This window comes from Misgurnus anguillicaudatus, chromosome 21, assembly GCF_027580225.2.
Source record: "Misgurnus anguillicaudatus chromosome 21, ASM2758022v2, whole genome shotgun sequence".
NCBI lineage: Eukaryota > Metazoa > Chordata > Actinopteri > Cypriniformes > Cobitidae > Misgurnus > Misgurnus anguillicaudatus.
Window position 1 is genome coordinate 17,030,082 of NC_073357.2, and position 19,919 is coordinate 17,050,000.

Consider the following 19,919-nt stretch of genomic DNA (forward strand, 5'->3'; position numbering starts at 1 on the left):
TATTGTTTTGAATAAGGGACTTTGGCCTCACTGTTCAGCGTTCAAATGTGATGAATACAAAATGTACATGCATTGTAATTCATATCAATTATATTGGGCAGACAGGTTATTGATAGAAACTATCAAATGAATGTTCTGCTTTGTGTTTTCCAGGTCCTTAAGAAGATATATGGTGATGGCCAGGGCACCATGCAGTATATCACCGGTGTGCTGAACGAGTGGGGCCAGTTCTTGACCACAGTGGTGGTGGCGGCTGAGTCTGAGGGGTGCTACAGACGTATGGCCAAAGGTCTGATGGCCCTCTTTGAATGAGCTAGGGCTCCTGCACCAGCTGTCATATATGCAGATAACAACTGTTGTCGGTAGGTAATAACACATACATATACCCTGATAATATTTGTCAAAAAAAAAAAAAAGAACACATGCTGAAAATTTTTATTGTGACAGTGCTTCGTCCTTCCTGGAGAATCTGTTCAGGGACTGGGCACAGAAGGGCACTGTGATCCGACTGGACATCCGACACTGGCTGCACGCTGGGATGCTGTTGTCATCAAACAGAGCCATGCCAACTATGGGGTGTTTATGAGTGCCCTTGCAAGTGCAGTGCTGGCCTACAACAAGAATGATATGATGCTCCTCAACTGCCCAATCTGAATGCCAAGGCTAACTACAGGGCAACCGTAATGCCAAAGGTGAAACCCCACCAACGAGTGCTGTCAGAAGAACCAATGCCAGCAGCTCCTACTCTGTCAGAATCCCTTCCAGCTCCAGATCGACCTCAGGTTCAGTACCAGAGCCTATGTCATGCAGCTGGAAAAAGGCATGATCAGAAGCGGAGGTAAGCTGTAAAACCCTTAGCAACCACACGTATAAACATAAACATAGAATGAGACAAAGTTTGAGAACAGTTTGTTGTTTTTATGTGAGCTTTCATGCATATTACACATTGGAACGTTCTTGTTCACGGTCAGGGACTATTTTTTCTAGCGGAAGAAATGCTTTTACTGATATAACTTCATTAAAGTTGCACTAATACATTTTTTAACTTTAATATTGTGTGGTAACTTTTTTATAAAAGCAATAAGGTACTTGAGGCAAGTGCTGTGTCGTGAATAAGTGACACGAAGCGGAGTGCCTGCAACCCCTTCAGCCGTTACTTATTCACGATACAGCACAGCCTCTCATACCTTATTGCTTACATGTGAACATAACTGAATTCATCAGCTGAATGGTTTAAACTTAAACACAACAAACCATGTAAATTGATAGTCATACCCATTATTTCTTATTAATTAAACTCATCATCGCATGTATGGTTTATTTTTGCAGGATAGATGTGGAAGAGTTTGTGAACCGGCCCATTCAACCTAAACCCCCTGTGGTCACGTACATCCTATCCAGAGCGTCAAAAGCACCTGTCCTTGTAGTGGTTCCTGCATAGCCACAGGGACCATCCATGATGCTCTGTGGGGCATCCAGCAGTCAAGGGTTCATACCTTTTGCACCGCCTCCTGCGCTGACATCCAGACCAATCAAGCCTCATAAATCCCCGAAGCCTTGTGGGGCCTACCAAGTACCCCAGTGTGGTGGGCAGGTACATGCCGTCCAAAGACAAGGCTGCTGAAAGTAGCCGAAAAATATTTACGTATTGCCCAGCAACTAGAAAGTCCACCACTTCAGGTTTTGAAGGTGTTGTGTTCAACAGTTTCGAACACTTCAAAAGTGTAGTAGATGAAGATCTAAAAATGAAGACAAATAACAATTAGAGGGCCAACTACATCCCCCAAATCACAATAGCAGATTTCTGGGGTATGGCTTGTACCTGGTTCAGACCTGGATCAGACCTAGTTTACTTCATCCCCTTGTATATATTGTACACAGTATTGGGGAAAGTAACTTTCCCCAACACTGATTGTACTTATATTGTATATTGTTCAATGTGTACATGTATAAATCTTAAAAAGAATCCTGTAAATAATAACTTATTAGTACCTATTTAGCTATTTTCTGCTAAATTACTTAATAATTAATGTAAATTCTATTCTGTTTACCTTGTGACCTGTGTTATTGTTATTATTGTTGTGTTGTTTATTTATTTCTATAGATATATATTGTTGAACAAATAAAAAAAGAATGTTTCCGAATATATGATTCCTCTCTCTTGTTCTCCATTTGTCCACTTAATAGAGGTAAAGACTGTCACATGAAACTGTATTGAGTATAGCAGAGGCTGAATTACTTACCAGTATGGTAAAGATTAAGTATTTTTCTAAAATTCCATTAAGGCCATTTTATGTGTACATTTTTCATGCTTTCTAGAGACGAATAGGGCATATAGAGTGAATAATATCTCAGATATGAGCAAATTACACTTTATTCAAGTAGCCTTAATATAGCTTCTTAGATTTTTTCAGTGATCTTGCAAACATTGTAACTAAAAGTCTCAAGTTTATTTGTAAAGTGCATCCATTCAAACATCAAATAGATATGAGCAAAAACATTTGTTACATTGCTTGTTTTTTTATTGTTTTCATTAAAGCATGATGTATGTTACATTAAGTGACAGACATCATATTATACTTAATAAAACATTGAAGTCAAAGATTCTAGTCTTCATGGTCTTACTCACAAAAACATAAAAAGAACAGTAAATTTAGAATTGATGTTCTGAAGTGAGAAAACATTGACCTCTATTTGGCCCCACCAATATCTAACACATCTCCTCCCTCCACCGTCCTACTGATCTGTTTACCTGGCTTTTTCCAAGGTGATCGGGACCCAGGATAGGGACTTGGAGGGGTCATGAGCCATTCCCAGGCGGTCTCCCATCCAAGTACTAACCAGGCCCGACCCTGCTTGGCTTCCGAGATCAGACCAGAGCGGGCGTGCTCAGGGTGGTGTGGCCGTAAGCGAGCGCTGACTCGATTCGAGAGCCACTTCAAGACTAATGTGGCAACGCCATGCCATCGGCGAACGCTTACAGAAAGGATGCATTTCTGGAAAAAAATTATATGAATAAATAATTAAATAATTAATTAAATAAAGAATTTAATGCTTACAGCACCTGGTATTCCCAGGCGGTCTCCCATCCAAGTACTAACCAGGCCCGACCCTGCTTGGCTTCCGAGATCAGACGAGAGCGGGCGTGCTCAGGGTGGTGTGGCCGTAAGCGAGCGCTGACTCGATTCGAGAGCCACTTCAAGACTAATGTGGCAACGCCATGCCATCGGCGAACGCTTACAGAAAGGATGCATTTCTGGAAAAAAATTATATGAATAAATAATTAAATAATTAATTAAATAAAGAATTAAATGCTTACAGCACCTGGTATTCCCAGGCGGTCTCCCATCCAAGTACTAACCAGGCCCGACCCTGCTTGGCTTCCGAGATCAGACGAGAGCGGGCGTGCTCAGGGCGGTGTGGCCGTAAGCGAGCGCTGACTCGATTCGAGAGCCACTTCAAGACTAATGTGGCAACGCCATGCCATCGGCGAACGCTTACAGAAAGGATGCATTTCTGGAAAAAAATCATATGAATAAATAATTAAATAATTAATTAAATAAAGAATTAAATGCTTACAGCACCTGGTATTCCCAGGCGGTCTCCCATACAAGTACTAACCAGGCCCGACCCTGCTTGGCTTCCGAGATCAGACGAGAGCGGGCGTGCTCAGGGTGGTGTGGCCGTAAGCGAGCGCTGACTCGATTCGAGAGCCACTTCAAGACTAATGTGGCAACGCCATGCCATCGGCGAACGCTTACAGAAAGGATGCATTTCTGGAAAAAAATTATATGAATAAATAATTAAATAATTAATTAAATAAAGAATTGAATGCTTACAGCACCTGGTATTCCCAGGCGGTCTCCCATCCAAGTACTAACCAGGCCCGACCCTGCTTGGCTTCCGAGATCAGACGAGAGCGGGCGTGCTCAGGGTGGTGTGGCCGTAAGCGAGCGCTGACTCGATTCGAGAGCCACTTCAAGACTAATGTGGCAACGCCATGCCATCGGCGAACGCTTACAGAAAGGATGCATTTCTGGGAAAAAAATTATATGAATAAATAATTAAATAATTAATTAAATGCTTACAGCACCTGGTATTCCCAGGCGGTCTCCCATCCAAGTACTAACCAGGCCCGACCCTGCTTGGCTTCCGAGATCAGACGAGAGCGGGCGTGCTCAGGGTGGTGTGGCCGTAAGCGAGCGCTGACTCGATTCGAGAGCCACTTCAAGACTAATGTGGCAACGCCATGCCATCGGCGAACGCTTACAGAAAGGATGCATTTCTGGAAAAAAATTATATGAATAAATAATTAAATAATTAATTAAATAAAGAATTAAATGCTTACAGCACCTGGTATTCCCAGGCGGTCTCCCATCCAAGTACTAACCAGGCCCGACCCTGCTTGGCTTCCGAGATCAGACGAGAGCGGGCGTGCTCAGGGTGGTGTGGCCGTAAGCGAGCGCTGACTCGATTCGAGAGCCACTTCAAGACTAATGTGGCAACGCCATGCCATCGGCGAACGCTTACAGAAAGGATGCATTTCTGGAAAAAAATTATATGAATAAATAATTAAATAATTAATTAAATAAAGAATTAAATGCTTACAGCACCTGGTATTCCCAGGCGGTCTCCCATCCAAGTACTAACCAGGCCCGACCCTGCTTGGCTTCCGAGATCAGACGAGAGCGGGCGTGCTCAGGGTGGTGTGGCCGTAAGCGAGCGCTGACTCGATTCGAGAGCCACTTCAAGACTAATGTGGCAACGCCATGCCATCGGCGAACGCTTACAGAAAGGATGCATTTCTGGAAAAAAATTATATGAATAAATAAATAAATAATTAATTAAATGCTTACAGCACCTGGTATTCCCAGGCGGTCTCCCATCCAAGTACTAACCAGGCCCGACCCTGCTTGGCTTCCGAGATCAGACCAGAGCGGGCGTGCTCAGGGTGGTGTGGCCGTAAGCGAGCGCTGACTCGATTCGAGAGCCACTTCAAGACTAATGTGGCAACGCCATGCCATCGGCGAACGCTTACAGAAAGGATGCATTTCTGGAAAAAAATTATATGAATAAATAATTAAATAATTAATTAAAAAAAGAATTTAATGCTTACAGCACCTGGTATTCCCAGGCGGTCTCCCATCCAAGTACTAACCAGGCCCGACCCTGCTTGGCTTCCGAGATCAGACGAGAGCGGGCGTGCTCAGGGTGGTGTGGCCGTAAGCGAGCGCTGACTCGATTCGAGAGCCACTTCAAGACTAATGTGGCAACGCCATGCCATCGGCGAACGCTTACAGAAAGGATGCATTTCTGGAAAAAAATTATATGAATAAATAATTAAATAATTAATTAAATAAAGAATTAAATGCTTACAGCACCTGGTATTCCCAGGCGGTCTCCCATCCAAGTACTAACCAGGCCCGACCCTGCTTGGCTTCCGAGATCAGACGAGAGCGGGCGTGCTCAGGGTGGTGTGGCCGTAAGCGAGCGCTGACTCGATTCGAGAGCCACTTCAAGACTAATGTGGCAACGCCATGCCATCGGCGAACGCTTACAGAAAGGATGCATTTCTGGAAAAAAATTATATGAATAAATAATTAAATAATTAATTAAATAAAGAATTGAATGCTTACAGCACCTGGTATTCCCAGGCGGTCTCCCATCCAAGTACTAACCAGGCCCGACCCTGCTTGGCTTCCGAGATCAGACGAGAGCGGGCGTGCTCAGGGTGGTGTGGCCGTAAGCGAGCGCTGACTCGATTCGAGAGCCACTTCAAGACTAATGTGGCAACGCCATGCCATCGGCGAACGCTTACAGAAAGGATGCATTTCTGGGAAAAAAATTATATGAATAAATAATTAAATAATTAATTAAATGCTTACAGCACCTGGTATTCCCAGGCGGTCTCCCATCCAAGTACTAACCAGGCCCGACCCTGCTTGGCTTCCGAGATCAGACGAGAGCGGGCGTGCTCAGGGTGGTGTGGCCGTAAGCGAGCGCTGACTCGATTCGAGAGCCACTTCAAGACTAATGTGGCAACGCCATGCCATCGGCGAACGCTTACAGAAAGGATGCATTTCTGGAAAAAAATTATATGAATAAATAATTAAATAATTAATTAAATAAAGAATTAAATGCTTACAGCACCTGGTATTCCCAGGCGGTCTCCCATCCAAGTACTAACCAGGCCCGACCCTGCTTGGCTTCCGAGATCAGACGAGAGCGGGCGTGCTTTTTTTTTTTTTTTTTTATTATAACAATCATATTCACACAATTACATAATTTCTATATATTCTTAGACATTACATTTAACACAGTGAGAGTGCTTTAACAACAAATAGACTTCTTTAAAAGACTTTTGGCAGGCACAATCTTAAATCCCACCAAAAATAAAATAAAAACATCATTATAAAATATTTCAAAACATTTGAAAGTTCAACATCTTTTTTTCACACTAAAAATGTCTCTTTCACATATTCAAAATATTATACAGATCAACCATAATCGTCAGGCATTTTCCAATTAAAATCTTCAAATATTGTACCCACATCCTTAGTAAAAACATTATAAAACTCCTCCAACCTGTTTTGCTCCTTAAAATAACAGTGCAAATGCTTTAAGTACATCTCAACTTTTCTTTTAAACACTATTTCAACATCTATAACAGTATTTTCTTTTTTTGCAACAATTCTTCTTTCCCATATAGCACTTTTAATCAGCATGACAAACAGGTTAATCGCTTTTCTGTTTTCACATGATTTGTTTTCTCCCAGCATTATCACCTTGTTCCAATCCATTTCTTTATTATCTTGTTCACCTCTCAACCTTTCAAGCAAACCTATACATTTTTCATTAAAGTTTTCCAATTGCTTGCAACATAAAAACACATGTAAAAAACCCTCATCTTCTTCTTTACATACTTTACAAGTTGCATTTTGCTCTCTCCCGATTTTGTTCAATAAAACATCAGTAAAAATCGCCTTGTGCCTAATTAAATATTCTAAGGTCCCCAATTTTGACTCAATAAAATTCCCCTTCATATTACTCCATATATGTTCTTCTTTCAAGTCTTTGTATTTCTGTAACCAGTATTTATTCACCACAGGTTTCTTAAAAATACAATCTCTAAAAAAACAATACAACATTTTCACAGTGCATTCCTTAAAAGCTCTTATTTTGTCTCCCAACATTAAATACACATCTTTCTCTTGTTTCCCTTGTTCTTTATTATCAATTTTCCTGATCCAATCATCAGGTATTGCACTTTTTATTATCTTAAACTTATTTACAATTTCTTGTCTACTATATTCTTCTTTTGCTTCCTCCATAGTATCCACAATGTACTGCACAGGTAAAAATCCCTCCTTAAACTCATATAAAACATCTCTCACTTTTGTAATTCCCACATCCCACCACTTTTTAAAAAACACTTCTTTCCCTTGGTTTACAATGTTCTTGTTTAAAAACAATGGTTGGTTTAAAATACACTCTCTTCCACTAGGCATGTACTGTACACAAGTTAAAACTTTCCCCCATGCACTCATAATTTCCTTGTAAAAATCCGGCACCTTTTCCGTCATCCAAGCTTTAGTTTTCATCCATAAAATGTCTTCTCCCAGATTAAAATTACCACATTTGTTTAAAAAATATTGCATTGTTTTTTTCCATACCATTACATTCCCATCATCCAGATACTTTTTAACCATTTTAACCCTTAAACTATTTTTTCTTTGTGCTACATCTATTAGGCCCATCCCACCTTTCTCTACAGCTCCAATCAATGTGTCATATGCTATTCTTGGGGGTTTCCCTTCCCATATAAAGTCTAAAAAACATCTCTTTAATCTTTTTTCAATCCACAGAGGCATAGATGACACATATAAGACATACCATAACTTAGACATCATTAAAACATTCGAAATTAAAACCTTCCCTTTAAGACATAATGTCCTCAATTTCCAAAAATGTAACCTTCTTTCAATATCTCCTAAAATAGTTGCCCACATTGTTTCATTAGCTCTCCTTTCATCATCCCCCATTAAAACTCCTAAAATCTTGATTTCATTCACTTCTTTAAAAGCAAAATCACTCGTTAAAGCTTGCACATTCCCACATCTCATATACACAGTTTTATCCTCGTTAATTTTTCCTCCTGATGCTTTACAAAATTGTTGTACAATTTTCATTGCACATTTAACTCCCTCCCTGTCTTTCAAAATAAGCGTAGTGTCATCCGCATACTGAAATATTGCTTCTCCTTCCACATTCCCTTCTATGTGAATACCTTTTATTCCCTTTTCTTTCCTCATAGCCAACCCCAAGGGTTCCGCGACTAAAGAATATAATAGTGCTGACATGGGACACCCTTGTCTTATGGATCTTGTTAGTGTAAAACATTCCGTTAAAAACCCATTACATTTAATTCTAGTTACCGGTCCATTATATAAAATTTTCACCCACTTTATAAAATTTTCTCCAAATCCAAAACGGTTTAAAATCCCAAATAAAAATTCATGTTCCACCCTGTCGAAAGCCTTTTCAAAATCTAAACTTATAACATATCCCTCCATTTTTCTCTCCTTCATGTATCCAATTGTATCTTTAATGCTTAGGGTCGTATCAGCTATGTCTTTCCCTTTGACCCCATATGCTTGATTTGTCTTTATTATTCTCGGCATCACTTCTTTCAGTCTGTTTGCTAAAATTTTTGATAAAATTTTCAAATCGGTATTTAACATCGTAAGCGGCCTATAATTCTTTAGTTCAGTTTTCTCTCCTTTTTTCTTATATATTGTTTTCATCAAACCCATTCCCATTCTTAGATTCATCTGCCCCTTATTAAAGATCTCATCATACACTTCCTTTAAAATACTGGTTAACATATCCCTAAAAACCATATAAAACTCACTCCCCAACCCATCAATTCCAGGACTTTTGTTTTTGTTTAATTCATTTATCGCTCTTTCAATTTCCTCTTCACTTATCTCTTTGTCACAATCCTTCATATCTTCCTTGTCTATTTTAGTTGTTATCTTCTCTAACATTTCTTCTTTTTCATCCTGCACTCCCTCAGTTGTAAACAATTTTTCATAATACCTTTTCATTTCTATTAAAATTCCTTCATTACTCTTTACTTCTTCTCCATTCTCCTTTTTCACTACTTTTATAATTTCAGACTTCCCTTTTCTTCTTTCTAGGTCAAAGAAAAATTTTGTACATTTTTCACCTTCAACAAGAAACTGAGCTTTACTCCTTAATCTTGCACCTTCATATTTCTTTTCTTCCATTTCTTTAAGTTTATTTTCCAATTCTTTTATCTTTAACATGTCCTTATTACCCTGATTTATCTCTTTTTCTAAATTTTCTCTTATTTCCTGTCCATTGTATTTCTTACATTTCTCAATTAATCTGCACAATTTTATTGTATGAATTTTAACTAAATATTTCACATTTTCCCACCACAATCTTTTATCTTCCATATACATTGCATTTCCTTTTTCTTTTTCAATTAGCGTCTTTATATCTAAAACATACCCTTTGCTTTTTAAAACCTCAGCATTTAAAACCCACACGCCTGGACCTCTCTTTAACGTACTCCAGTCAATCTGCATATATAACGGCTTGTGATCACATAAGCTTGTTTCATCGTATCTCACGTTATCAATAAAAACTTCTAAATTCCTGTTACACAAAATAAAATCGATTCTTGTTTGACACATGAAATTCCCCACCCTTTGTCTTCTTGAGTATTGCCTTCTTTCATTCCTTTCTCTCCAAACATCCACCAAGTTATTGTTTTCCATTATTGATTTTAACTCTCTCCTTCCCATATCATTTCTAAAAACCATTCCATCTGCCATATCTAATTTACTTAACACAGTATTAAAATCCCCCATTAACAAGACATTCTGTTGGTTTTTTAAAAGTGACCTTAAATCATTAAAATAATCTCTCTTTTCTTTTTCCTCCGTAGGTGCATGTACATTTATCACAACCAGTTTTTTGCCTTCATATTCCATTTCTACTGCTAAACATTTCCCAATATCATCTTTATAGATAACCTTGCATACAGTTTTCACATTTTCTCTTATTAAAAAAGCCACTCCTCTGCCAAACCTCGTATCATCATTATTGTATAAAATCTCACCGTTCCATCTTTTCCTTATTTCACATATGTGCTTTTCTTTCCAATTTGTTTCTTGCAATACAATCACGTCTTCATTCTTGAACATTTCTTTCACTTTTTCAAATTTGTTAAAGTCCGAAAGTCCTCTGGCATTAAAAGTAACCAAACTTAAAACCATAAAAAATAAATAAATAAAAACACTCATTGAGTCAATTTCTTTAGCTCATACCATCCAAGTCTTTTAGCAGTACATATTTATCTTTTATTAAGTCTTTGTTAGTTGTTTTTTTCCTTATTCCTTCCAAACATGGCTTTACCTTAATTTTTCGTCTTCTTCTCTCCACTTTCGGTTTTCCTTCAGACATTGCGTTGACATCCTTGTTAAAATCCTCATCTTGATCTAATTCATCTTGTTCCATCTCATCTTCCATGGTGACAGAAGTGTCAAGTGGTGTACATGTTCCTTCCTCCTGTTTAAGTTGTTCAGTTTGTTCCGTCTGTTCTTTAGAATCCTCGTTTTGTACTTTACCTTGTCTTTTAGCTAATTCGTTCATTTCTTCCTCTGCCATTTCATCTGTAGTGCTCTGTGTTTTATCCTCTATGTCCTGTTGTACTTTCTCTTGTTGTTCCATTTGTTCGGCATTGTCAACTTCAATTACAGGTCTGCCGTCTTCCGCCTCTCTCGTGTCGTTCTGTTGTTTTTCTACCACGTTGTCTTGTTCATGCACCTTCCCGCCCACATGAGTCTCATCGTTGCCAAACCAGCATTCACACAAGTTTAAAAAATTGTCACAGTCCGGGCACTTAACCGCCTTGCACTCTCTTGCAAAATGTCCTCTCTCCTCGCATTTGTAGCACTTAAACATAGGGCAGTCTTTCATGATGTGATCTGGGCACATGCACAGCCGACAGAGTTTTACCTGATGGCTGTGCATCACCCTGAAGAACTGCAGGCCTTCAGCCGTTTCAAACTTTGTGCTATACGGAAGAGATGCAACATCTTTAGGGAAGCGAGATTTAATGAACCGTGTGCCATCTTCAATGGTCGTGCCTGGATACAAACGTCTTTTTAATTTAGACAAAGGGGTAACTCCCCACCCTTCAAGTTTATTTATAATATCGTGATCGTCTATGTAGGCGGGCAGGTGCATAAACGAGACGACATAGTCTCTGTTTTGGAGTCTCTTCACTTCGCATTCCACTTCTTTTATCCTTATTCCATATTCCAGCAATTCAACATCATCCACATTTTCTAGAGTCAGCTCATATTCGTTGTTATGTTTGGGTCTTACCGCCAGGATTTTCCCTTTTCCAATTTTCTCCGATACTGCCGTAATAATGTCCTCCGCTCTTGCATTCACATTTGTAGTATCCACTGTTATCGTAGCTTCTATTAAGTATTCCTTTCGTGAATTGTACCTTCTTTGTTCTTTGTCTCTTTCATTGCCATCTCGTTGTTGTTCATCCGTTCCATTTTCATTTGCCATTCATGTCTCTCCTGCCATTTCCGAGGTTGATTCCATGTGTCTGTCCATTTTCACCAAACAAAACAAAAAGCGTATGTGCCAAACTTAAACTCCCCCCGAACAGCGTATGCTGCCAGGAGGGATTTAAACAAACAAAATGAAAGAAAACTATTCAAAATAAACACTGATTTAAACAAACAAAATCAAAAGAAATCTGAAAGTTTGGTGAGCCTTCCTCACCTACTGCAGCCAAACACTTCCTGGAACGTACCAACTAGCGCTAGTGCTCAGGGTGGTGTGGCCGTAAGCGAGCGTTGACGTAATTCGAGAGCCACTTCAATGTGGCAACGCCATGCCATCGGCGAACGCTTACAGAAAGGATGCATTTCTGGAAAAAAATTATATGAATAAATAATAAATAATTAATTAAATAAAGAATGAAATGCTTACAGCACCTGCTATTCCCAGGCGGTCTCCCATCCAAGTACTAACCAGGCCCGACCCTGCTTGGCTTCCGAGATCAGACAAGAGCGGGCGTGCTCAGGGTGGGGTAGCCGTAAGCGAGCGCTGACTCGATTCGAGAGCCACTTCAAGACTAATGTGGCAACGCCATGCCATCGGCGAACGCTTACAGAAAGGATGCATTTCTGGAAAAAAATTATATGAATAAATAATTAAATAATTAAATAAATAAAGAATTAAATGCTTACATCACCTGGTATTCCCAGGCGGTCTCCCATCCAAGTACTAACCAGGCCCGACCCTGCTTGGCTTCCGAGATCAGACGAGAGCGGGCGTGCTCAGGGTGGTGTGGCCGTAAGCGAGCGCTGACTCGATTCGAGAGCCACTTCAAGACTAATGTGGCAACGCCATGCCATCGGCGAACGCTTACAGAAAGGATGCATTTCTGGAAAAAAATTATATGAATAAATAATTAAATAATTAATTAAATAAAGAATTAAATGCTTACAGCACCTGGTATTCCCAGGCGGTCTCCCATCCAAGTACTAACCAGGCCCGACCCTGCGTGGCTTCCGAGATCAGACGAGAGCGGGCGTGCTCAGGGTGGTGTGGCCGTAAGCGAGCGCTGACTCGATTCGAGAGCCACTTCAAGACTAATGTGGCAACGCCATGCCATGGGCGAACGCTTACAGAAAGGATGCATTTCTGGAAAAAAATTATATGAATAAATAATTAAATAATTAATTAAATGCTTACAGCAACTGGTATTCCCAAGTGGTCTCCCATTCCAAGTACTAACCAGGCCCGACCCTGCTTGGCTTCCGAGATCAGACGAGAGCGGGCGTGCTCAGGGTGGTGTGGCCGTAAGCGAGCGCTGACTCGATTCGAGAGCCACTTCAAGACTAATGTGGCAACGCCATGCCATCGGCGAACGCTTACAGAAAGGATGCATTTCTGGAAAAAAATTATATGAATAAATAATTAAATAATTAATTAAATAAAGAATTAAATGCTTACAGCACCTGGTATTCCCAGGCGGTCTCCCATCCAAGTACTAACCAGGCCCGACCCTGCTTGGCTTCCGAGATCAGACGAGAGCGGGCGTGCTCAGGGTGGTGTGGCCGTAAGCAAGCGCTGACTCGATTCGAGAGCCACTTCAAGACTAATGTGGCAACGCCATGCCATCGGCGAACGCTTACAGAAAGGATGCATTTCTGGAAAAAAATTATATGAATAAATAATTAAATAATTAATTAAATTAAGAATTAAATGCTTACAGCACCTGGTATTCCCAGGCGGTCTCCCATCCAAGTACTAACCAGGCCCGACCCTGCTTGGCTTCCGAGATCAGACGAGAGCGGGCGTGCTCAAGGTGGTGTGGCCGTAAGCGAGCGCGGACTCGATTCGAGAGCCACTTCAAGACTAATGTGGCAACGCCATGCCATCGGCGAACGCTTACAGAAAGGATGCATTTCTGGAACAAAATTATATGAATAAATAATTAAATAATTAATTAAATAAAGAATTAAATGCTTACAGCACCTGGTATTCCCAGGCGGTCTCCCATCCAAGTACTAACCAGGCCCGACCCTGCTTGGCTTCCGAGATCAGACGAGAGCGGGCGTGCTCAGGGTGGTGTGGCCGTAAGCGAGTGCTGACTCGATTCGAGAGCCACTTCAATGTGGCAACGCCATGCCATCGGCGAACGCTTACAGAAAGGATGCATTTCTGGAAAAAAATTATATGAATAAATAATTAAATAATTAATTAAATAAAGAATTAAATGCTTACAGCACCTGGTATTCCCAGGCGGTCACCCATCCAAGTACTAACCAGGCCCGACCCTGCTTGGCTTCCGAGATCAGACGAGAGCGGGCGTGCTCAGGGTGGTGTGGCCGTAAGCGAGCGCTGACTCGATTCGAGAGCCACTTCAATGTGGCAACGCCATGCCATCGGCGAACGCTTACAGAAAGGATGCATTTCTGGAAAAAAATTATATGAATAAATAATTAAATAATTAATTAAATAAAGAATTAAATGCTTACAGCACCTGGTATTCCCAGGCGGTCTCCCATCCAAGTACTAACCAGGCCCGACCCTGCTTGGCTTCCGAGATCAGACGAGAGCGGGCGTGCTCAGGGTGGTGTGGCCGTAAGCGAGCGCTGACTCGATTCGAGAGCCACTTCAAGACTAATGTGGCAACGCCATGCCATCGGCGAACGCTTACAGAAAGGATGCATTTCTGGAAAAAAATTATATGAATAAATAATTAATTAAATAAAGAATTAAATGCTTACAGCACCTGGTATTCCCAGGCGGTCTCCCATCCAAGTACTAACCAGGCCCGACCCTGCTTGGCTTCCGAGATCAGACGAGAGCGGGCGTGCTCAGGGTGGTGTGGCCGTAAGCGAGCGCTGACTCGATTCGAGAGCCACTTCAAGACTAATGTGGCAACGCCATGCCATCGGCGAACGCTTACAGAAAGGATGCATTTCTGGAAAAAAATTATATGAATAAATAATTAAATAATTAATTAAATAAAGAATTAAATGCTTACAGCACCTGGTATTCCCAGGCGGTCTCCCATCCAAGTACTAACCAGGCCCGACCCTGCTTGGCTTCCGAGATCAGACGAGAGCGGGCGTGCTCAGGGTGGTGTGGCCGTAAGCGAGCGCTGACTCGATTCGAGAGCCACTTCAAGACTAATGTGGCAACGCCATGCCATCGGCGAACGCTTACAGAAAGGATGCATTTCTGGAAAAAAATTATATGAATAAATAATTAAATAATTAATTAAATAAAGAATTAAATGCTTACAGCACCTGGTATTCCCAGGCGGTCTCCCATCCAAGTACTAACCAGGCCCGACCCTGCTTGGCTTCCGAGATCAGACGAGAGCGGGCGTGCTCAGGGTGGTGTGGCCGTAAGCGAGCGCTGACTCGATTCGAGAGCCACTTCAAGACTAATGTGGCAACGCCATGCCATCGGCGAACGCTTACAGAAAGGATGCATTTCTGGAAAAAAATTATATGAATAAATAATTAAATAATTAATTAAATAAAGAATTAAATGCTTACAGCACCTGGTATTCCCAGGCGGTCTCCCATCCAAGTACTAACCAGGCCCGACCCTGCTTGGCTTCCGAGATCAGACGAGAGCGGGCGTGCTCAGGGTGGTGTGGCCGTAAGCGAGCGCTGACTCGATTCGAGAGCCACTTCAAGACTAATGTGGCAACGCCATGCCATCGGCGAACGCTTACAGAAAGGATGCATTTCTGGAAAAAAATTATATGAATAAATAATTAAATAATTAATTAAATGCTTACAGCACCTGGTATTCCCAGGCGGTCTCCCATCCAAGTACTAAACAGGCCCGACCCTGCTTGGCTTCCGAGATCAGACGAGAGCGGGCGTGCTCAGGGTGGTGTGGCCGTAAGCGAGCGCTGACTCGATTCGAGAGCCACTTCAAGACTAATGTGGCAACGCCATGCCATCGGCGAACGCTTACAGAAAGGATGCATTTCTGGAAAAAAATTATATGAATAAATAATTAAATAATTAATTAAATAAAGAATTAAATGCTTACAGCACCTGGTATTCCCAGGCGGTCTCCCATCCAAGTACTAACCAGGCCCGACCCTGCTTGGCTTCCGAGATCAGACGAGAGCGGGCGTGCTCAGGGTGGTGTGGCCGTAAGCGAGCGCTGAGTAGACTAATGTGGCAACGCCATGCCATCGGCGAACGCTTACAGAAAGGATGCATTTCTGGAAAAAAATTATATGAATAAATAATTAAATAATTAATTAAATAAAGAATTAAATGCTTACAGCACCTGGTATTCCCAGGCGGTCTCCCATCCAAGTACTAACCAGGCCCGACCCTGCTTGGCTTCCGAGATCAGACGAGAGCGGGCGTGCTCAGGGTGGTGTGGCCGTAAGCGAGCGCTGACTCGATTCGAGAGCCACTTCAAGACTAATGTGGCAACGCCATGCCATCGGCGAACGCTTACAGAAAGGATGCATTTCTGGAAAAAAATTATATGAATAAATAATTAAATAATTAATTAAATAAAGAATTAAATGCTTACAGCACCTGGTATTCCCAGGCGGTCTCCCATCCAAGTACTAACCAGGCCCGACCCTGCTTGGCTTCCGAGATCAGACGAGAGCGGGCGTGCTCAGGGTGGTGTGGCCGTAAGCGAGCGCTGACTCGATTCGAGAGCCACTTCAAGACTAATGTGGCAACGCCATGCCATCGGCGAACGCTTACAGAAAGGATGCATTTCTGGAAAAAAATTATATGAATAAATAATTAAATAATTAATTAAATAAAGAATTAAATGCTTACAGCACCTGGTATTCCCAGGCGGTCTCCCATCCAAGTACTAACCAGGCCCGACCCTGCTTGGCTTCCGAGATCAGACGAGAGCGGGCGTGCTCAGGGTGGTGTGGCCGTAAGCGAGCGCTGACTCGATTCGAGAGCCACTTCAAGACTAATGTGGCAACGCCATGCCATCGGCGAACGCTTACAGAAAGGATGCATTTCTGGAAAAAAATTATATGAATAAATAAATAAATAATTAATTAAATGCTTACAGCACCTGGTATTCCCAGGCGGTCTCCCATCCAAGTACTAACCAGGCCCGACCCTGCTTGGCTTCCGAGATCAGACGAGAGCGGGCGTGCTCAGGGTGGTGTGGCCGTAAGCGAGCGCTGACTCGATTCGAGAGCCACTTCAAGACTAATGTGGCAACGCCATGCCATCGGCGAACGCTTACAGAAAGGATGCATTTCTGGAAAAAAATTATATGAATAAATAATTAAATAATTAATTAAATAAAGAATTTAATGTTTACAGCACCTGGTATTCCCAGGCGGTCTCCCATCCAAGTACTAACCAGGCCCGACCCTGCTTGGCTTCCGAGATCAGACGAGAGCGGGCGTGCTCAGGGTGGTGTGGCCGTAAGCGAGCGCTGACTCGATTCGAGAGCCACTTCAAGACTAATGTGGCAACGCCATGCCATCGGCGAACGCTTACAGAAAGGATGCATTTCTGGAAAAAAATTATATGAATAAATAATTAAATAATTAATTAAATGCTTACAGCACCTGGTATTCCCAGGCGGTCTCCCATCCAAGTACTAACCAGGCCCGACCCTGCTTGGCTTCCGAGATCAGACGAGAGCGGGCGTGCTCAGGGTGGTGTGGCCGTAAGCGAGCGCTGACTCGATTCGAGAGCCACTTCAAGACTAATGTGGCAACGCCATGCCATCGGCGAACGCTTACAGAAAGGATGCATTTCTGGAAAAAAATTATATGAATAAATAATTAAATAATTAATTAAATAAAGAATTAAATGCTTACAGCACCTGGTATTCCCAGGCGGTCTCCCATCCAAGTACTAACCAGGCCCGACCCTGCTTGGCTTCCGAGATCAGACGAGAGCGGGCGTGCTCAGGGTGGTGTGGCCGTAAGCGAGCGCTGACTCGATTCGAGAGCCACTTCAAGACTAATGTGGCAACGCCATGCCATCGGCGAACGCTTACAGAAAGGATGCATTTCTGGAAAAAAATTATATGAATAAATAATTAAATAATTAATTAAATAAAGAATTAAATGCTTACAGCACCTGGTATTCCCAGGCGGTCTCCCATCCAAGTACTAACCAGGCCCGACCCTGCTTGGCTTCCGAGATCAGACGAGAGCGGGCGTGCTCAGGGTGGTGTGGCCGTAAGCGAGCGCTGACTCGATTCGAGAGCCACTTCAAGACTAATGTGGCAACGCCATGCCATCGGCGAACGCTTACAGAAAGGATGCATTTCTGGAAAAAAATTATATGAATAAATAAATAAATAATTTAATTAAATGCTTACAGCACCTGGTATTCCCAGGCGGTCTCCCATCCAAGTACTAACCAGGCCCGACCCTGCTTGGCTTCCGAGATCAGACGAGAGCGGGCGTGCTCAGGGTGGTGTGGCCGTAAGCGAGCGCTGACTCGATTCGAGAGCCACTTCAAGACTAATGTGGCAACACCATGCCATCGGCGAACGCTTACAGAAAGGATGCATTTCTGGAAAAAAATTATATGAATAAATAATTAAATAATTAATTAAATAAAGAATTTAATGCTTACAGCACCTGGTATTCCCAGGCGGTCTCCCATCCAAGTACTAACCAGGCCCGACCCTGCTTGGCTTCCGAGATCAGACGAGAGCGGGCGTGCTCAGGGTGGTGTGGCCGTAAGCGAGCGCTGACTCGATTCGAGAGCCACTTCAAGACTAATGTGGCAACGCCATGCCATCGGCGAACGCTTACAGAAAGGATGCATTTCTGGAAAAAAATTATATGAATAAATAATTAAATAATTAATTAAATAAAGAATTAAATGCTTACAGCACCTGGTATTCCCAGGCGGTCTCCCATCCAAGTACTAACCAGGCCCGACCCTGCTTGGCTTCCGAGATCAGACGAGAGCGGGCGTGCTCAGGGTGGTGTGGCCGTAAGCGAGCGCTGACTCGATTCGAGAGCCACTTCAAGACTAATGTGGCAACGCCATGCCATCGGCGAACGCTTACAGAAAGGATGCATTTCTGGAAAAAAATTATATGAATAAATAATTAAATAATTAATTAAATAAAGAATTAAATGCTTACAGCACCTGGTATTCCCAGGCGGTCTCCCATCCAAGTACTAACCAGGCCCGACCCTGCTTGGCTTCCGAGATCAGACGAGAGCGGGCGTGCTCAGGGTGGTGTGGCCGTAAGCGAGCGCTGACTCGATTCGAGAGCCACTTCAAGACTAATGTGGCAACGCCATGCCATCGGCGAACGCTTACAGAAAGGATGCATTTCTGGAAAAAAATTATATGAATAAATAATTAATTAAATAAAGAATTAAATGCTTACAGCACCTGGTATTCCCAGGCGGTCTCCCATCCAAGTACTAACCAGGCCCGACCCTGCTTGGCTTCCGAGATCAGACGAGAGCGGGCGTGCTCAGGGTGGTGTGGCCGTAAGCGAGCGCTGACTCGATTCGAGAGCCACTTCAAGACTAATGTGGCAACGCCATGCCATCAGCGAACGCTTACAGAAAGGATGCATTTCTGGAAAAAAATTATATGAATAAATAATTAAATAATTAATTAAATGCTTACAGCACCTGGTATTCCCAGGCGGTCTCCCATCCAAGTACTAAACAGGCTCGACCCTGCTTGGCTTCCGAGATCAGACGAGAGCGGGCGTGCTCAGGGTGGCGTGGCCGTAAGCGAGCGCTGACTCGATTCGAGAGCCACTTCAAGACTAATGTGGCAACGCCATGCCATCGGCGAACGCTTACAGAAAGGATGCATTTCTGGAAAAAAATTATATGAATAAATAATTAAATAATTAATTAAATAAAGAATTAAATGCTTACAGCACCTGGTATTCCCAGGCGGTCTCCCATCCAAGTACTAACCAGGCCCGACCCTGCTTGGCTTCCGAGATCAGACGAGAGCGGGCGTGCTCAGGGTGGTGTGGCCGTAAGCGAGCGCTGACTCGATTCGAGAGCCACTTCAAGACTAATGTGGCAACGCCATGCCATCGGCGAACGCTTACAGAAAGGATGCATTTCTGGAAAAAAATTATATGAATAAATAATTAAATAATTAATTAAATAAAGAATTAAATGCTTAGAGCACCTGGTATTCCCAGGCGGTCTCCCATCCAAGTACTAACCAGGCCCGACCCTGCTTGGCTTCCGAGATCAGACGAGAGCGGGCGTGCTCAGGGTGGTGTGGCCGTAAGCGAGCGCTGACTCGATTCGAGAGCCACTTCAAGACTAATGTGGCAACGCCATGCCATCGGCGAACGCTTACAGAAAGGAT

The 19,919-nt window shown here is 42.6% G+C and overlaps 39 non-coding genes and 4 pseudogenes across 39 annotated transcripts; all 43 read right to left on the reverse strand.

Moving 5' to 3' along the window:
• Nucleotides 1–3,052: 3,052 nt before the first annotated feature.
• LOC141356129 (5S ribosomal RNA) lies at nucleotides 3,053–3,171 on the reverse strand. The gene has a single exon (XR_012362570.1). It is a non-coding gene; the product is annotated as a 5S ribosomal RNA (ribosomal RNA).
• Nucleotides 3,172–3,312: 141 nt separating this feature from the next.
• On the reverse strand, nucleotides 3,313–3,431 carry LOC141356957 (5S ribosomal RNA). The gene has a single exon (XR_012363429.1). It is a non-coding gene; the product is annotated as a 5S ribosomal RNA (ribosomal RNA).
• Nucleotides 3,432–3,572: 141 nt separating this feature from the next.
• Nucleotides 3,573–3,691, reverse strand: LOC141357786 (5S ribosomal RNA). The gene has a single exon (XR_012364273.1). It is a non-coding gene; the product is annotated as a 5S ribosomal RNA (ribosomal RNA).
• A 141-nt stretch (nucleotides 3,692–3,832) lies between these two features.
• On the reverse strand, nucleotides 3,833–3,951 carry LOC141356130 (5S ribosomal RNA). Its single transcript, XR_012362571.1, has one exon. It is a non-coding gene; the product is annotated as a 5S ribosomal RNA (ribosomal RNA).
• Nucleotides 3,952–4,081: 130 nt separating this feature from the next.
• On the reverse strand, nucleotides 4,082–4,200 carry LOC141356131 (5S ribosomal RNA). Its single transcript, XR_012362572.1, has one exon. It is a non-coding gene; the product is annotated as a 5S ribosomal RNA (ribosomal RNA).
• Nucleotides 4,201–4,341: 141 nt separating this feature from the next.
• Nucleotides 4,342–4,460, reverse strand: LOC141356132 (5S ribosomal RNA). Its single transcript, XR_012362573.1, has one exon. It is a non-coding gene; the product is annotated as a 5S ribosomal RNA (ribosomal RNA).
• A 141-nt stretch (nucleotides 4,461–4,601) lies between these two features.
• On the reverse strand, nucleotides 4,602–4,720 carry LOC141356133 (5S ribosomal RNA). The gene has a single exon (XR_012362574.1). It is a non-coding gene; the product is annotated as a 5S ribosomal RNA (ribosomal RNA).
• Nucleotides 4,721–4,849: 129 nt separating this feature from the next.
• LOC141358610 (5S ribosomal RNA) lies at nucleotides 4,850–4,968 on the reverse strand. Its single transcript, XR_012365107.1, has one exon. It is a non-coding gene; the product is annotated as a 5S ribosomal RNA (ribosomal RNA).
• A 141-nt stretch (nucleotides 4,969–5,109) lies between these two features.
• Nucleotides 5,110–5,228, reverse strand: LOC141356134 (5S ribosomal RNA). The gene has a single exon (XR_012362575.1). It is a non-coding gene; the product is annotated as a 5S ribosomal RNA (ribosomal RNA).
• Nucleotides 5,229–5,369: 141 nt separating this feature from the next.
• Nucleotides 5,370–5,488, reverse strand: LOC141356137 (5S ribosomal RNA). Its single transcript, XR_012362577.1, has one exon. It is a non-coding gene; the product is annotated as a 5S ribosomal RNA (ribosomal RNA).
• A 141-nt stretch (nucleotides 5,489–5,629) lies between these two features.
• On the reverse strand, nucleotides 5,630–5,748 carry LOC141356138 (5S ribosomal RNA). The gene has a single exon (XR_012362578.1). It is a non-coding gene; the product is annotated as a 5S ribosomal RNA (ribosomal RNA).
• A 130-nt stretch (nucleotides 5,749–5,878) lies between these two features.
• LOC141356139 (5S ribosomal RNA) lies at nucleotides 5,879–5,997 on the reverse strand. Its single transcript, XR_012362579.1, has one exon. It is a non-coding gene; the product is annotated as a 5S ribosomal RNA (ribosomal RNA).
• A 6,041-nt stretch (nucleotides 5,998–12,038) lies between these two features.
• On the reverse strand, nucleotides 12,039–12,157 carry LOC129418611 (5S ribosomal RNA; annotated as a pseudogene).
• Nucleotides 12,158–12,298: 141 nt separating this feature from the next.
• On the reverse strand, nucleotides 12,299–12,417 carry LOC141358515 (5S ribosomal RNA). The gene has a single exon (XR_012365011.1). It is a non-coding gene; the product is annotated as a 5S ribosomal RNA (ribosomal RNA).
• Nucleotides 12,418–12,558: 141 nt separating this feature from the next.
• On the reverse strand, nucleotides 12,559–12,677 carry LOC129418621 (5S ribosomal RNA). Its single transcript, XR_008636178.2, has one exon. It is a non-coding gene; the product is annotated as a 5S ribosomal RNA (ribosomal RNA).
• A 129-nt stretch (nucleotides 12,678–12,806) lies between these two features.
• Nucleotides 12,807–12,926, reverse strand: LOC129418628 (5S ribosomal RNA; annotated as a pseudogene).
• Nucleotides 12,927–13,067: 141 nt separating this feature from the next.
• Nucleotides 13,068–13,186, reverse strand: LOC129418633 (5S ribosomal RNA). Its single transcript, XR_008636185.1, has one exon. It is a non-coding gene; the product is annotated as a 5S ribosomal RNA (ribosomal RNA).
• A 141-nt stretch (nucleotides 13,187–13,327) lies between these two features.
• On the reverse strand, nucleotides 13,328–13,446 carry LOC141357347 (5S ribosomal RNA). Its single transcript, XR_012363834.1, has one exon. It is a non-coding gene; the product is annotated as a 5S ribosomal RNA (ribosomal RNA).
• Nucleotides 13,447–13,587: 141 nt separating this feature from the next.
• Nucleotides 13,588–13,706, reverse strand: LOC129418644 (5S ribosomal RNA). The gene has a single exon (XR_008636187.1). It is a non-coding gene; the product is annotated as a 5S ribosomal RNA (ribosomal RNA).
• Nucleotides 13,707–13,841: 135 nt separating this feature from the next.
• On the reverse strand, nucleotides 13,842–13,960 carry LOC129418647 (5S ribosomal RNA). The gene has a single exon (XR_008636190.2). It is a non-coding gene; the product is annotated as a 5S ribosomal RNA (ribosomal RNA).
• A 135-nt stretch (nucleotides 13,961–14,095) lies between these two features.
• On the reverse strand, nucleotides 14,096–14,214 carry LOC141356140 (5S ribosomal RNA). Its single transcript, XR_012362580.1, has one exon. It is a non-coding gene; the product is annotated as a 5S ribosomal RNA (ribosomal RNA).
• Nucleotides 14,215–14,347: 133 nt separating this feature from the next.
• Nucleotides 14,348–14,466, reverse strand: LOC129418655 (5S ribosomal RNA). Its single transcript, XR_008636193.1, has one exon. It is a non-coding gene; the product is annotated as a 5S ribosomal RNA (ribosomal RNA).
• A 141-nt stretch (nucleotides 14,467–14,607) lies between these two features.
• On the reverse strand, nucleotides 14,608–14,726 carry LOC141356141 (5S ribosomal RNA). The gene has a single exon (XR_012362581.1). It is a non-coding gene; the product is annotated as a 5S ribosomal RNA (ribosomal RNA).
• A 141-nt stretch (nucleotides 14,727–14,867) lies between these two features.
• On the reverse strand, nucleotides 14,868–14,986 carry LOC129418664 (5S ribosomal RNA). Its single transcript, XR_008636195.1, has one exon. It is a non-coding gene; the product is annotated as a 5S ribosomal RNA (ribosomal RNA).
• A 141-nt stretch (nucleotides 14,987–15,127) lies between these two features.
• On the reverse strand, nucleotides 15,128–15,246 carry LOC141356142 (5S ribosomal RNA). The gene has a single exon (XR_012362582.1). It is a non-coding gene; the product is annotated as a 5S ribosomal RNA (ribosomal RNA).
• A 129-nt stretch (nucleotides 15,247–15,375) lies between these two features.
• On the reverse strand, nucleotides 15,376–15,494 carry LOC141357651 (5S ribosomal RNA). Its single transcript, XR_012364138.1, has one exon. It is a non-coding gene; the product is annotated as a 5S ribosomal RNA (ribosomal RNA).
• Nucleotides 15,495–15,635: 141 nt separating this feature from the next.
• LOC141356143 (5S ribosomal RNA) lies at nucleotides 15,636–15,754 on the reverse strand. Its single transcript, XR_012362584.1, has one exon. It is a non-coding gene; the product is annotated as a 5S ribosomal RNA (ribosomal RNA).
• A 122-nt stretch (nucleotides 15,755–15,876) lies between these two features.
• Nucleotides 15,877–15,995, reverse strand: LOC141356144 (5S ribosomal RNA). Its single transcript, XR_012362585.1, has one exon. It is a non-coding gene; the product is annotated as a 5S ribosomal RNA (ribosomal RNA).
• Nucleotides 15,996–16,136: 141 nt separating this feature from the next.
• Nucleotides 16,137–16,255, reverse strand: LOC129418688 (5S ribosomal RNA). The gene has a single exon (XR_008636201.1). It is a non-coding gene; the product is annotated as a 5S ribosomal RNA (ribosomal RNA).
• A 141-nt stretch (nucleotides 16,256–16,396) lies between these two features.
• LOC129418693 (5S ribosomal RNA) lies at nucleotides 16,397–16,515 on the reverse strand. The gene has a single exon (XR_008636202.1). It is a non-coding gene; the product is annotated as a 5S ribosomal RNA (ribosomal RNA).
• Nucleotides 16,516–16,644: 129 nt separating this feature from the next.
• On the reverse strand, nucleotides 16,645–16,763 carry LOC141356146 (5S ribosomal RNA). The gene has a single exon (XR_012362586.1). It is a non-coding gene; the product is annotated as a 5S ribosomal RNA (ribosomal RNA).
• A 141-nt stretch (nucleotides 16,764–16,904) lies between these two features.
• Nucleotides 16,905–17,023, reverse strand: LOC141358011 (5S ribosomal RNA). The gene has a single exon (XR_012364500.1). It is a non-coding gene; the product is annotated as a 5S ribosomal RNA (ribosomal RNA).
• Nucleotides 17,024–17,152: 129 nt separating this feature from the next.
• LOC129418712 (5S ribosomal RNA) lies at nucleotides 17,153–17,271 on the reverse strand. Its single transcript, XR_008636212.1, has one exon. It is a non-coding gene; the product is annotated as a 5S ribosomal RNA (ribosomal RNA).
• A 141-nt stretch (nucleotides 17,272–17,412) lies between these two features.
• LOC141356147 (5S ribosomal RNA) lies at nucleotides 17,413–17,531 on the reverse strand. The gene has a single exon (XR_012362587.1). It is a non-coding gene; the product is annotated as a 5S ribosomal RNA (ribosomal RNA).
• Nucleotides 17,532–17,672: 141 nt separating this feature from the next.
• Nucleotides 17,673–17,791, reverse strand: LOC141356148 (5S ribosomal RNA). Its single transcript, XR_012362588.1, has one exon. It is a non-coding gene; the product is annotated as a 5S ribosomal RNA (ribosomal RNA).
• Nucleotides 17,792–17,921: 130 nt separating this feature from the next.
• Nucleotides 17,922–18,040, reverse strand: LOC141356149 (5S ribosomal RNA). The gene has a single exon (XR_012362589.1). It is a non-coding gene; the product is annotated as a 5S ribosomal RNA (ribosomal RNA).
• A 141-nt stretch (nucleotides 18,041–18,181) lies between these two features.
• On the reverse strand, nucleotides 18,182–18,300 carry LOC141356150 (5S ribosomal RNA). Its single transcript, XR_012362590.1, has one exon. It is a non-coding gene; the product is annotated as a 5S ribosomal RNA (ribosomal RNA).
• A 141-nt stretch (nucleotides 18,301–18,441) lies between these two features.
• Nucleotides 18,442–18,560, reverse strand: LOC141356152 (5S ribosomal RNA). Its single transcript, XR_012362592.1, has one exon. It is a non-coding gene; the product is annotated as a 5S ribosomal RNA (ribosomal RNA).
• Nucleotides 18,561–18,701: 141 nt separating this feature from the next.
• Nucleotides 18,702–18,820, reverse strand: LOC141356153 (5S ribosomal RNA). Its single transcript, XR_012362593.1, has one exon. It is a non-coding gene; the product is annotated as a 5S ribosomal RNA (ribosomal RNA).
• A 133-nt stretch (nucleotides 18,821–18,953) lies between these two features.
• Nucleotides 18,954–19,072, reverse strand: LOC141356154 (5S ribosomal RNA). The gene has a single exon (XR_012362595.1). It is a non-coding gene; the product is annotated as a 5S ribosomal RNA (ribosomal RNA).
• A 129-nt stretch (nucleotides 19,073–19,201) lies between these two features.
• Nucleotides 19,202–19,320, reverse strand: LOC141354095 (5S ribosomal RNA; annotated as a pseudogene).
• A 141-nt stretch (nucleotides 19,321–19,461) lies between these two features.
• Nucleotides 19,462–19,580, reverse strand: LOC129418759 (5S ribosomal RNA). Its single transcript, XR_008636233.1, has one exon. It is a non-coding gene; the product is annotated as a 5S ribosomal RNA (ribosomal RNA).
• A 141-nt stretch (nucleotides 19,581–19,721) lies between these two features.
• LOC141353671 (5S ribosomal RNA) lies at nucleotides 19,722–19,840 on the reverse strand (annotated as a pseudogene).
• Between the last annotated feature and the right edge of the window lie 79 nt (nucleotides 19,841–19,919).